This window comes from Ahaetulla prasina, chromosome 3 (assembly GCF_028640845.1).
Source record: "Ahaetulla prasina isolate Xishuangbanna chromosome 3, ASM2864084v1, whole genome shotgun sequence".
Taxonomy (NCBI): domain Eukaryota; kingdom Metazoa; phylum Chordata; class Lepidosauria; order Squamata; family Colubridae; genus Ahaetulla; species Ahaetulla prasina.
Genome location: NC_080541.1, coordinates 19,276,860 through 19,287,414, shown reverse-complemented (window position 1 = coordinate 19,287,414; position 10,555 = coordinate 19,276,860). Strand labels below are relative to the sequence as shown.

The 10,555-nt window shown below is 40.8% G+C and overlaps 1 long non-coding RNA gene across 2 annotated transcripts; it reads right to left on the bottom strand.

Moving 5' to 3' along the window:
- Nucleotides 1-466: 466 nt before the first annotated feature.
- LOC131196295 (uncharacterized) lies at nucleotides 467-6,488 on the bottom strand. Of its 2 annotated transcripts, none has more exons than XR_009154689.1 (3): nucleotides 5,600-6,488; nucleotides 4,603-4,829; nucleotides 467-908 (listed from the first exon to the last, which is right to left on the bottom strand). It is a non-coding gene; the product is annotated as an uncharacterized LOC131196295 (long non-coding RNA). The 2 variants fall into 2 exon arrangements; XR_009154690.1 differs by having other exon boundaries at nucleotides 6,108-6,488.
- Nucleotides 6,489-10,555: the final 4,067 nt, after the last annotated feature.

Sequence of the window (10,555 nt, the reverse complement as noted above, 5' to 3'; positions counted from 1 at the left end):
ATTGCAGTTGTCAGGGTTCCGACCGATGCCCTCATAAAAGCAGGAGCTTCAAGCCAGTTTTCAAGAAAAAACTAGTTATTTATTAGGAGCATTATGTTGGCACGGACCTAGTGAAACCAGCTCTGACCCCACTCAGTTTGCACCTTGTCTCTGACCCTGTTTCTCCCTCCTCCCAAGGTGTGTCATCAGTCACATTCCCCAACGACGCAATTTCATGGGTCGTAGAAATCACTCCCTCCAGCCATTACTGGTTTCTGCGGAGATGGCCTTTACTTTGGCTGGCTAGGATATGTGTTGTTTTGACTGAGGTGCAAATTCCTTGATGCAGCTGTGAGGCTCGGTTACCCATCCCCCTGCCTATGGGGTGGGGGATGACTCGGGAGCAGATTAGGGAAGCTTCGGGAATTGACACAGTGATTCATTTAACAAATGTTGCAAGGAAGGTTGTAAAATGGGGGAAAACTCAACAAATGTTTCATTTAAAAACAGAAAATTTGGGTTCAATTGTGGTTGTAAGTTGAGGATTACCTGTATACATGCTCTATCAGAGTGTTACAGACTTAGCCATAATCCTAACAAACGTCCCACTTAGAAACAGAACTTTTAGGCTCCATTCTGGTCATAAGTCGAGGACAACCTGTATAAGGTCTCCTGCTTGAACAAGGGTTGGACTAGAAGACCTCCAAGATACCTTCCAACCCTTTTAGTCTATGCTCTATAAACCTTCAAAAGAAATAATGAACTATCATCAATAGTGATTGGAGAACTGGATTCAGATTCAAATCTTTATTGAGCCGTGAAATTCCTTAGATGAGTTTGTAAGTATCATTATATTTCAGATGATCTGTTTCAGAAATTCTTGCAATGTTGAGGAATAAGGAGAGAACAATATGTACCACTTTGTGTTCCTAAAAGAAAAAAAAACAATCCAGAACATCATTCTTAGAAATACTGTCTAGTCAGCTAATAATAGTTCAGTGATGGCTGACCGTTTTTTCCTGAAAAAAGGTTAGATCTCATTGTGCCATGTAGGAATTTAGCACCCACCCCCCTCCTAGAAGAATGAAATATTTTAGAAAATACTTAAAAGGCAGAATATATTTCCCTGGATGAGAAATGGAGAAACATGTTTTAAAGACAAAGCAGCTTCCTGACTCCACCCCACCTTTATCAATGGGCCATTAAAGCCTCAGCTAAGCTCACTCATTTCCCCCCACCTTTGTCAACCATCATCTGCATCATAATAGAACCCATCTAGAACAGAAACTCACCACATGGCAAGGCTCAGGCAAGCTTGAGGGACAACCTACAATGTTACCTAAGACCCCTAGACCACCTGGGAGTCTGACAACCAATCAGGATACTCTTCCTGTGCCCCAGAAAGTTCAAAGCTCAGAAAAAGCATAAAGCCAGGGAGCACACAGGATCTCATCCCTTTTCTGTTCAGGAACTCAAGCCATGTGATCCTGACCACCATTAAACCATCTTTCCAAGCAGTCTCCGTGTTTCCAGTGTCTTTGTCCCCACTTGGAACTGAACCCAGATGGATATTTCTTCCAACAGCCAAAAGCACACAAGCGCGTGTGACAGCCTTCATGCGTGTGCCCACACCCATAATGCAATGCCCCCCACACTCCCACACCCCCCCACCAATGCACATGCGACCGCCTGTGGCCTGTTTTTGGTCCCAGGAGGCTTCAGGGAGGTACCATTTTGGGCCTAGCAGGTCTCCCTGAAACCTCCTGGGAGACAAAAATGGGCCATGGGGGGGCATGCCTCCCCTCGCACATGCATGCGCGCCCCCCTGCCCCCCATGGATGCACATGCGACCCCCCAACACCCCCGCCCATGCATGCGCATCTCCCACATCTACAGCTGAGACCCAAAAATCAGCTGGCCAGCGGGAAACGTGCGCACATGTGCAGTGGAGCTGATCTAGGGTGACGGCTCGCATGCCTGCAGACATGGCTCTGCGTGCCACCTGTGACACACGTACCAAAGGTTCTCCATTCAGAAATAAGTTTTCTGTTCTTCGGTGGCTCGTATTCCTTATTAACCTAATTAATTTTGTTATGCTTGTTTATATGGAAGGAAGTTCCACTAAATTTAATGTGGCTTACTTTTAAGACGAACCAGCACATGGTTGTGTCATGAATAATTTTAAATAATTGTATTTACATATTTATTCAATTTATATAGCTGTCCATCTCACCAGAAGTGTCTCTGGGCAGCATACAACAATTAAATTATGTACTGCAACCCTGCAATTAAACTGTAATTCTGAAAGACCCATTTAAATGCTGCTTATTTTTAGGTCGCATTAATCTAAACTAAGTGTAAAGTTACAACATTAAGCATTAACTTTTTCCTAGGACAAGTTTTGACTGGGAGGGGTGAGAAGATGTTCCTGAACAGTGTAACTGGTTTTAATTTGTTTTAATTATGATGCCATAGTTCACCAATATGTTATCATTGTTGGCTCTTAGAGTGCCATACTGAGAAGAAAGGTAGAATATTAAAAGGTCGTAATTAAAGTGGCTACACATTTTCTGAAACAAAGCTCCTTTTGACCATCATATTGGGGAACATTCTACACTTTAGTAACTTTAATAATAAGAGCTGAAGAAGCTTCTTGGATGAGAAGCGAAATGTCTTCAAAGGAAAAGCCAGAAAGTCCAGTTGCCTCTTGAAAAAAGAACCTTTGGGATTCCTAACACTGAGAAAAATTTACAGATGTAGAAATTCAACATTCATCAGCCTGATGGACCACACGCCAAGAGAATATACTTGCATTTTTTTTTCCAATCTCAGTCACCTAAGGTGGCCCCCTCAATTTATAACCATTCGTTTAGCGACCGTTCAAAGTGATAATGGCATTGAAAAATATGACTTACGAATGATCCTCCCACTTACAACCATCACAGCATTCCTCCCCTACTGTCAGGTGATCAGAATTCGGATACTTGGCAACCAGCATGTTCTTGTGATGGTTGCAGTGTCAGCATGATTGACTTAAATAATTGACTTAAATAATAAAGAATAATTGACTTAATTATTAATAATTGACTTAAATAATATAATAATAATAATAATATTAATAATTGACTTAAATAATAAAGAAAAAATAATTGCTACCAACCTGCCTTCCATTGAGGACCTGTATACTGCACGAATCGAGAAGAGGGCCGTGAAAATATTTGCAGATCCCTTGCATCCTGGACATAAACTGTTTCAACTCCTACCCTCAAAACGACGCTATAGAGCACTGCACACCAGAACAACTAGACACAAGAACAGTTTTTTCCCGAAGGCCATCACTCTGCTAAACAAATAATTCCCTCAACACTGTCAGACTATTTACTGAATCTGCACTACTATTAATCGTTTCATAGTTCCCATCACCCATCTCTTTCCACTTATGACTGTATGACTATAACTTGTTGCTGGCAATCCTTATGATTTATATTGATATATTGATCATCAATTGTGTTGTAAATGTTGTACCTTGATGAAGGTATCTTTTCTTTTATGTACACTGAGAGCATATGCACCAAGACAAATTCCTTGTGTGTCCAATCACACTTGGCCAATAAAAAATTCTATTCTATTCTATTCTATTAACAACTGCTATGATTCACTTAACAATTTAACAACTAAAAAAGCTCATAACATCAGACATGCTTAGAAGAGGAGAGGAGAGGAGAGGAGAGGAGAGGAGAGGAGAGGAGAGGAGAGGAGAGGAGAGGAGAGGAGAGGATAGAATTCTTATTGGTCAGGTATGATTGGCCACACAAGGAATTTGTCTTTGGTGCATAAGCTGTGGGTGTACATAAAAGTTATAAGTGATAAATCATGATCTTAGTCATCATAAAAATACATTCATAGTAGACATAAGATATAACACTTAGTGATAGTCATAGGATACTAAATAAGCAATCAACATAAAACATACTAGGATACTAAACAAATTAGTATCAGACATTCTTCAATTATAGTCATAAGTTGAGGACTATCTGTACATATCTTATTCGTAGAGGAAGATTCATGGAGGTTTCAGATTGCATGGCAAAGTAGCCACAAACTTTGGAAACAAACCCAAATCCTTGAAATTCTGCTTTCACCAGCAGAAGCAGCTTCTGCAATTGGATCTAGATTTTCAGCTGAATCTCTGAGACTCCTCCATGATAAGATTCTGGACAGTTTTCATTCCAGGTTTGATTTTATGGAAATAGCAATGCGTGAAATTATTTTTGCACTTTGTGCTAATAATAGCTCGGTGTTTTTCACATTCCACAAGGGAGATGAACTCAACCTCTCTCTTCTAATATTGAATGCAGGATTAATTTTTTTAAAAGATATGCTAACATTAAAGCTTCCCCAGTTTTATAAAACAAATTAGGGTGGTTTTTTTTGGTCACTTTTTTTTTAGTCAATGATGCCAGTTTACGGGTAGTGAACTTTAATGGCCACATAGACTAAAAACTAAATTGCTTTACGGATATTTGAATTATGGGGCAAGTAGCAGCTTCAAAAGTGACTCAGCTTGACTCCAAAGTACAGTCTAGAGGTGTACAATCAAGACCAGTAGTGATTTTCACTTACCTTCGCTACCGGTTCGGAACTGTAAGCGCGTGCATGCGGTGCTTCTGTGCATGTGCAGACTCTTCTGCGCATGCGCAGAGCGTCCATGATGAGATCCGGGTGGAGCCTCCCACTACCGCCACTACCGGTTGACCCGAACTGGTGCGAACCAATAGAAACCCACTACTGACCGAGACCCCAGGGCTTTTTCAGTCACCTAAAGCCTTGGATATAGTTCCTGGAGATCACTGAAAGTTAAAGAATATTTAACTGAATTTTACTGGAAATGAAATGAGATCAAATCAAGGTTTATCCTGACTCCACTTATTGTTTTTAGAGCCTTTAAAACATCGTGCAAAAGCCAAGTAAAGCTCTGGGTCAAAGTTGAAAACTCCTGGAATGGGCAAGTTAGCTCCCTAGCGCCATCCAAGAAGACTAGTTGAAAACCAGAGCACATGAGTTGGACGCAGGACAAGTAAGACTCAATAGCTCATATTTCTAGATGTTAACAGAATAGGTGGCAACAGGTGATACAAACAACCTTCTTACTAGGTGCTGGAAAATAGCTGTCAGACAGTTAGAAAGGGTCAGCTTTCTCCAAACCAGGGGTGAAATCCAGCAGGTTCTGACAGGATCTGGAGAACCAGTAGCGGAAATTTTGAGTAGTGTGGAGAACCGGCAAATGCCACTTCTGGCTGGCCCCAGGTGGGAATGGAGAATTTGCAATATCCTTCCCCTGAAGTGGGGTGGGAATGGGGATTTTGCAATATCCTTCCCCCAGGAGTGGGGAGGGAATGGGGATTTTGCAATATCCTTCCCCCAGGAGTGGGGAGGGAATGGGGATTTTGCAATATCATTCCCCCAGGAGTAGGGAGGGAATGGGGATTTTGCAATATCCTTCCCCCAGGAGTGGGGTGGGAATGGAGATTTTGCAATATCCCTCCTCTGCCACGCCCACCAAGCCACGCCCTCAGAACCGGTAGTAAAAAAAAAATTGGATTTCTCCACTGCTCCAAACCTGTTCTTTCCATGATTTGGGGGACAGAGCTTCTAAAATCTCATGATCTCCAAAAAAGAGCAGTAGTTTTGCAGGTTGAGTTCCAGGTCAATAATCTGATAGGTCCACCCTCTTCAGATAATACTGGCTGTGAAACGACCATAAAGAACTCCTTGTTCCTCTCAACAGGATCTTTGCTTTTTGTCCAAGTTCTTTTCACCACTAGATCGAGTGTCATGGTGTTGATGAAAAAGACACTGAAAACCCAAAGATATCCAATCTATCGCTAAGGAACCAGAACGTTAGATGAAAAAGCTCATTCCAGACAGCCTGGGATTAATTTGAAGCTCAGGTCTTACAAGAAGGACTGGGGGGGGGCAGCATGATAGCGTTCTTCCAATATCTAAAGGGCTGCCACGCTGCTCTCCTGTCTGGAACCCATACCATATATCTGACATCAACACAGTTGAGCGTGTCCAAAGGTATTTTACGAGAAGAATTCTCCACTCCTCCGAAACTAATAAAATACCTTATTCCACCAGACTTGATATCTTGGGTCTAGAAAACTTGGAACTTCGTCGCCTTCGTCAAGATCTGGGTTTAGCATATAAAATCATCCGTTGTAATGTCCTTCCTGTCAATGACTTTTTTAGTTTCAATAACAATATCACAAGAGATACTAACAGATTTAAACTCAATGTCAACCGCTCCAGTTTAGATTGCAGAAAACACGATTTCTGTAACAGAATTGTATATACTTGGAATGCATTACCTGACTCTGTAGTTTCTTCTCATAACCCCAAAGGCTTTATTCAAAAACTGTCCACGGTTGACCTCACCACTTTCCTAAGAGGACTCTAAGGGGCGTGCATAAGAGCACAAACGTGCCTACCGTTCCTGTCCTACTGTTTCTTCCCCTATGTATATATATATGTTTTTAGTACCTCGTTTCTCCTCATATATACGTTCATATATTATATAACCCTTTATGCAACGCTTGCATATATATATTGTTATATTGTTATGACAAAATAAATAAATAAATAAAATAAAGACGGGGTGTCCCAAGCACTTGAAAGCAGAACAAGAACCAATGGATGGAAACCCAGCCTAGCATTAAGGGGAAATTTCCTGACAAAATAATTATCAGCTTACAAAAGTGGTGGGTGCTGCTTCAGCACTGAAAATGTTAAAGAAGAGATTGAACAACGATTTGCCTTAAATGTTATAGACTAGAGCAGTCATGGGAGATAGGGCGGTATACAAATGTGATAAATAAATAAAAATGGTGAACCTTTTAGACACCGAGTGCCCAAACTGCACGTGTGTGCATGCCCAAACTGAAAGGCACGCCCATGAATGTGTGCATGTGTGGACATGTGCAGACATGCACGGACATGCACGCATGCACAGCAGAGACCCGAAGACCAGCTCACTGGCGGGAGGTGGGGCATCCCAACACCAGCAGCACAGCAAGAGGTAAGTTCTTTTTCTTTTGTGAGCTTCTGTTTTGTCGTTTGCAGGGAAACAGAAGCTCACGGAAGAAACGCCACGGAGATCTGACCTGGGGCGATGGCGCATGTGCCACTACAGAGGGCTCTGCGTGCCACCTCTGGCACGTGTGCCATAGGTTCGCCATCACAGGACTAGAGTTTCCTGCTTGAACAGGGGGTTGGACTAGAAGACCTCCAAGGTCCCTTCCAACTCTGTTATTCTCTTATTAGCTGATCAGGGGAATGACGTAGATCTTAGGTACTTAGATCTCAGCAAAGTCAAGAACCTTTCTTTGATAAAAGTGTAAAACATGGACTCGATCGGTGTTTTTCAAACTTGACAACTTTAAGATGTGTGGTCATCAACTTAAAGTTGCCAAGTTTGAAAAACGCTGAAGTGGGTGAAATTCTTGTTAACGGAACTCACAGTTGATTGAATCGATGCGCCGAAAGAGTGATTGTCAATGGCTCTATGCTTGAATTTGGGAATTGGGCTAGAAGACCACCAAGGTCCCTTCCAACTCTGTAATTCAATTTATCCTGCTTGCTTCCTTGACCAAGGAGAGGGCATGTTTTAGTCTAATTCACACACCCAATTAACTTTTTTCTCCCCAGCTATTCTAGCGTGTTCTTCATTTCAGTTCAAATCTTTATTGTCAGTGCACAACATATGTACAATGAGATTGGTTTACAATGAGTTCCCAACTGTAGTGGCTTTGTCAGGCAGTTGCTGGACCGGTTCCATAATCTCCGCTGTCCTTTGCTTGTTCATGTTGCTAGAGACACATGATGCTATAACGTCCTGTCCTGGAGCAATGTTTGCGTACGATCAGTTGCTTCCACTGGCTTTTGTTTTCAGATACAGAGGCATAAAAAAGGATCTTGGTATAAGCTGCTGATATGAAAGGCCTTCTTAGCGTTTCTCTGTGGACGGTATTAACTCTTTGGTGGCTGATTCTAACAGCCGGTATTCAACATATGCTAGGCACAAAATAGAATAGAATAGAATAGAATAGAATAGAATAGAATAGAATAGAATAGAATTTTTTATTGGCCAAGTGTGATTGGACACACAAAGAATTTGATTTGGGTGTCCAATCACACTTGGCCAATAATTTTTTTTTCCAGACAAATTTGGATTACTTTGATGGCTAAAATTCTTGAGAGATAAATATGGAACTATGTATGTTACAGGGAGATTGAGAGTGAGAGGTTTGGCCAATGCATAAACTTGGTTTATATTATCACAATAAGCTATAATAAAGATCAGTTTGATTTTGAGTATGCAAATCAAATATTTGCATACTCAAATACTCAAATAAGAGATAAATATTTATAACTTTAGAGAGGATGGAAAAAGTTACTAAGTTTTTTTATATGTGATGGAAATTGTAAGTTACTTCTCTTTTCTCTTTATTATGTTCTCCTTTTTTTCTTGTACTTTTATTCCTCCCTATTCTCTTTTCTAGTTATAAGATTCTATCATTCAATTATTGTGCTCGCATACAATTTAGGATATAAATAATCATATGGTCATTTTTAAAAAATGACCATATGATTATTCCATCTCTTCTCTTCTGATATGGCTGCATATTTTGGAGTACTCATCTCAAATGATCTAAGTGCCAGAGCTCACTGTAACAGCATTGCCAAAAAGGCATTAAAAAGTTGTTAACCTAATCTTACGAAGCTTCTTCTCCGGTAATATTGTACTGCAAACTACAGCATACAAAACCTTTGCTAGACCAATTCTCGAATACAGCTCATCTGCCTGGAACTCACACTGTATATCAGGCATTAATATAATTGAGATGGTCCAGAAGTATTTCACAAGAAGAGTACTCCACTACTCTGCTACCGGGCTTGAAATTTTGGACTTAGACAACTTAGAACTAAGCTGCCTTCAGTCTGACCTAAGCATAGTACATAAAATCATCTGCTACAACGTCCTACCTTTCAATGACTACTTCAGCTTCAACCGCAATAATACACGAGCACACAATAGATACAAATTTAAGGTAAACCGCTCCAAACTTGATTGCAGAAAATATGACTTCAACAACAGAGTGGTCAATGCCTGGAATGCACTACCTGACTCTGTGGTTTGATCCCCAAACCCCCACAATTTTAACCTTAGACTATCTACTGTTGATCTCACCCCATTCCTAAGAGGTCTGTAAGGGGCGTGCATAAGCACACCAACATGCCTACCATCCCTGTCCTAATGTCCCCATTTATTCGTATCCATTTTTTTTATTTTTATTTTTGTTTTTTTATTTTTCTTTGCATTTATATCCCGCCCTTCTCCGAAGACTCAGGGCGGCTTACACTATGTTAGCAATAGTCTTCATTCTATTTGTATATTTATATACAAAGTCAACTTATTGCCCCCAACAATCTGGGTCCTCATTTTACCTACCTTATAAAGGATGGAAGGCTGACTCAACCTTGGGCCTGGTGGGACTAGAACCTACAGTAATTGCAGGCAGAGGCCCAACATTACACAACATTACACAACATGTCACAACATTATATACAGGAACATATATTGAAAGGAAACAATAGGACAGGAACGGTAGGCACTTTTGTGCACTTATGCACGCCCCTTATAGTCCTCTTAGGAATGGGGTGAGGTCAATGGTAGACAGTTTTTGGTTAAAGCTTTTAGGAGTTGGAGAGGAGACCACTGAGTCAGGTAGTGTATTCGAAACATTAACAACTCTGTTACTGAATACATTTCATGTATTCATACATTTCATTTATACATTTCATTTCATTTCATACATTTCATTTCATGTATTCATAATCATGTTTATACTTACATCTGTTATCTTATACATGTTTGACAAATAAATAAAATACTTAAATCTTCCAGTCTGCTATATCAGTAGCAAATCTCTCTAGATGGCAGCACCCACCTAATCATGGCTAATCTTTGAAAACAGGGTCCAGCCTGGGTTGGCGCTTATGTAAGACACCACCAGCGAAATCCTAAGGCTGTAGATCCCATTGCAAAGTTCAAGGCATCCTAGGACGGGCAACAGTACAGGTAGTTCTTGACTTACGACTTTCTTAAGCAAGACAGTTGTTAAGTGAGTTTTTTGTTTTTGTTTTTACTCCTTTGACATTTTATAACTTTTCTGGCTGCCACAGTTGTTAAGTGAATCACTGCAGTTGTTAAGTTAGCAGTACGGTTGTTAAGTGAATTTGTCTTTCCCATGAACTTTGCTTGACAGAAGGGTCACCAAAGATGGTCACATGACCTGGGAATATGAGCCAATTGCTAAGAGTCTGGATTTTGATCAGGTGACCATAGGGATGCTGCAACAGTCCTAGAATAGAATAACGGAGTTGGAAGGGACCTTGGAGGTCTTCTAGTCCAACCCCCTGCTTAGGCAGGAAACCATGTACCATTTCAGACAAATAGTTGTCCAATCTCTCCTTAAAAAACTTCCAGTGTTGGAGCATTCACAACTTCTGGAGG